The sequence below is a fragment of the Elephantulus edwardii genome, unplaced genomic scaffold, assembly GCF_000299155.1.
Source record: "Elephantulus edwardii isolate Elephantulus edwardi_28Jun2011 unplaced genomic scaffold, EleEdw1.0 scaffold00163, whole genome shotgun sequence".
NCBI classification, from domain to species: Eukaryota; Metazoa; Chordata; class Mammalia; order Macroscelidea; family Macroscelididae; genus Elephantulus; species Elephantulus edwardii.
In genome coordinates, this window is record NW_006399913.1 from 4,174,514 (window position 1) to 4,178,453 (window position 3,940).

The window sequence follows — 3,940 nt, forward strand, 5'->3', positions numbered from 1 at the left end:
TTATTTAACACAGTAAACATTCTAGTTTGAAGGGCAGCTGCAGCATGTGCAACATTGGCAGTGGTGTCTGAGATGTGGTGGAATTCTTTCATACTAACTAGTTTAGAACTATACAAGGTAAGTACCACCATCAGAACATAGCTATAGGGTTTTATGGACCATTCCTATGTCTACCTTTAGGAAACGGATGTTTTTCCTATTCGTATTTTACTGCTTTAAGCACAGACTGGATAAAAAGGACAACATGCACAACGCCCAACTAAAATCCTTTTGTAGCCTAGACAGTGAAATGGTACAACGGAAGACTTCAAAACTGCAGCTCTTTTTGGATTCCCCAAAGTATATCTGCACTCTTCTTCAAACGGGCCTCTTCCTCAGGAGTCAGCGTCACCTTCACGACGTCTGAGATTCCATTCTGCCCCAAGATGCAAGGAACACTGCAGAAGACATCATCTTTAATTCCATAAAGACCCTTAATCATGGTGGAAATTGGATATACCCGCCTAAGATTCTTCATTATACTTTCTGCCAGATCTGCCACAGACAGTCCAATGACCCTGGAGGTAAAGCCTTTCAGTTTGATCACCTCATAGGCACTGTCAACCACCGGCTTGTGAACCTCTTTCCACTGTTCCTTATCTGAATCAGTACCTAACTCAGGATGCAGATTTTTCAGAGAGACACCAGCCACATTCACTCCACTCCATACATGCACACTAGAATCACCATGCTCTCCAAGGACCCAGCCATGACAGCTCAATGCATGAACTCTCAGCCTCTTCCCCATTAGATAACAGAATCTCACTGAATCCAGATTGCATCCACTGACAATAACATGGTTTTTGGGAAAGCCACTGATCTTCCAAACCACATAGGTAAGGATATCCACTGGTTAGAAACAACAAGCAGCTTGCAGTTTGGGCTGTACTTTACAACATTAGGAATGATGAATTTAAAGATGTTCACATTACGCTGGACCAAATTGAGACGGCTTTCCCCCTCCTGCTGAGGTGCTCCCGCTGTGATAATAACCAGCTTGGAATTTGCAAGTTACGTTGTAGTCTTTGCCAGATACAATTTTTGGTGTTCTAAGGAAAAGCCTGCCATGTTGGAGATCCATCATCTCTCCCTTTAATTTGTCTCCCATGACATCAACAAGTGCAAGTTCATCTGCCAAGTCCTTCATCAACATACTGATGACACAGGCCATGCCAACAGCACCAACCCCAACAACTGCAATCTTATTCTGGAAGGTATGTTCTCCCTTAAGAAGATTCTGAATCAGCTGATCCTTGAGAGTAGCCATACTGGATTTAGATGAGGAAGATACTGAGAATGCATGTCGGGTGGGCTTCAGCGGTGGGAGGTGCCAAAATCCTGACTCTGCAGCTGCAGCTCCGGGACTCCTTCCTCTCTCTTTTAAAGGGAGTTCTGGTGGCATATATTTTTCTTTTTATTTAGGGCATGTACAAATTGAACAAATTTCAATTTGTTTTATTCAGTAACATGGATTGCATTCTTTAAGTTGTATAACCATTCTTTCTTGTTCTACCTTCTCCAATTATTTCTTCTCTTCTATTACCATAAACTCATTGCCCCTTAAGTTTCTTATCTGATAGTTTGCATTGCTGTTTTCAGTTTGATCATGTATAGATCTTAAAAGTGCACAATGCTCAAGGCAGACATTCTTTATGGATTAACATAGCTTTAAATTCTCATTTAACATTAAACACTATTACTAGCATGCCTCTTTTCATTGCATTTTGTTTTATTGTGCTTCATAGATGTTGTGTTTCCTACAAAGTGAAGGTTGTGGCCACTTTGTATCAAGTAAGCCGTCATTTTGGCTTCATTTTTCAAAAAGGTTGTGCTCACTTTGTGTCACTGTGTTTTTTTGTTGTTGTTATGTGCTGTTGAGTCACCCGTGACTCACAGCGACCCTATGGACAATCGCTCTGAAGCCTGCCCTAACCTGAGCCAGTCTCACTGATTCTGACACATCTACCCTCATTAACCCAGTTACTGTGCCTATCCATCTTATTGATAGTCTTCCTCTCCTGTGTTGTTCCTCCACCCTTCTAAGCATGATGTCCATCTCCAAGGATTGGTCTCTCCTGGCCACATGCCTAAAGTAAGTGAGTAGGAGCTTCAAAATCCTAGCCCCCAAGGAGAAACTTAGTTTCACCCTCTCTAAGACAGATCTGTTTATTCCCTTGGTGATTCATGGTATGTTCAATACTCTTCTCCAGCACCACAACTCAAAGACATTGATTGTTTTCTTGTTATCTCTAGTCATTGTCCAGCTCTCTGATGCATATCAAGTAATTGTGAAGACCATGACCTAAATCTTTCACACCTTGATCTCTAGACTAATATTGTTGCTTCTCAGTACTTTGAAAAGGTCACTGACCACAGATATTCCTAGCACAATTAATCTTTTGATTTCCTCACTGCTGGTGCCAAGAATGTTGATTGTGGAGCTGAGTAAGCTGAAATTGTTAACTCTCTCAATCTCTTCTCCATCTATCATGGTGCTGCCAATTGGCCCAGAGATGAGAATCTTTGTTTTCTTGATTTTGGGCTAATGTAAATATTTGGACTGCCAAAAGAACATACAGATATATATCTTGGAGAGGGTGCAGACAGAGAGCTCCTTGGAGACAAAGATTACAAAGCTTCATCTTGCATACTTTGGGCATGTTGTTAGGACAGGGACATTGGAAAAGGACATAATGAGAAGTAGAAGGTCAGCAAAAGAGAAGTAGACCCTCAAGGGTGTCAGAGATGCTGAGAATGTCACAGGGTTCAGATCTGTTGTTTATAAGGTTGTTTTGAATTCTACTCGACTTCCTGACAACTAACAACGCCAACATTGCAATAACTGCCTGCATGCCCCAGAAAATCAAGACCAAATGTTCCAAATTCAACTAATCATTTTTCTTTCTGTACTTGGTCCTTCCTGTCTCTGTGACTTAGTCCATTATCCACTGAATGGACCAATCCAGAAATCTGATAGTCAGATTTGACCCATTCACTCCATCTGTAATCTAATAAGCTAAAAGTACTAAAGATTTTTAACCCCCTTAATGGCATAGTGCCAAATCTATTGGGCTGCTGACAAAAGGATCAGAGATTCAGACTACCAGGACTAAGATGAACAGTCTGTCTCCTCTTATAAAGATTTACTGCTCACAAACCTGATAGAGGAGGGTTGCTGTGAGTCACAGTAGTGAGTCATAGTTCTCTAACATAATATCTCCTCCTCAACATTCCTACTGCCAACATCTCGGTTTAAATCCACATAAATGATTTTTTCTTTTTAAACTTGAGTAGTTTCTGGTCTGGTCTCTATTTTTTGCTGGTTTTTGCTTATATATTCTTGGTGTTGCTAAAGTAAGCTTTCTAAAATATAAATGTAACAATGTTGTTTTGCTTAAAATGAGTTCATGACTTTGTGTATCTTTTAAGATAAGGGAATGAGATTATTACATAAGGCCTTTAATGATATTCTAAATTTGGATTAGGGAACTCTGGTGGCATAGGTATGCTGCTAACCCAGAGGCCTCTTGACAATTGGCTCCAGGGAAGATGATCAATCTCCTGTGTGATTTACAGACTCTGAAACCCCACTGATGGTCAGCTATGAGTGGGTTCCAACTTGGAGACAATGAGTTTGAATTTTGAGTTAAGTTTAAATTCAATTTTTTTTTCCACTGGACATTCCACCATATTTATCCTGTCTCCAAACACACACTATTTTCTACTTATGAGTTCACTTCCAAATGGCTATTTCTAGGTTTATTTATTCTGATATCTGAAAGGACCAAGTGGTATTTAAGCTCATAAATCATATAAGTGGTTTCACAAGATAAAATTTCCTTGAAGATTTCAAGATGCATGTACATTTAACTATTTCTCTATTAACAGCAAAAGACTACGT

General features: G+C 40.0%; 1 pseudogene; it reads right to left on the reverse strand.

The window, feature by feature from the left end:
* Positions 1-307: 307 nt before the first annotated feature.
* Positions 308-1,312, reverse strand: LOC102848051 (annotated as a pseudogene).
* Between the last annotated feature and the right edge of the window lie 2,628 nt (positions 1,313-3,940).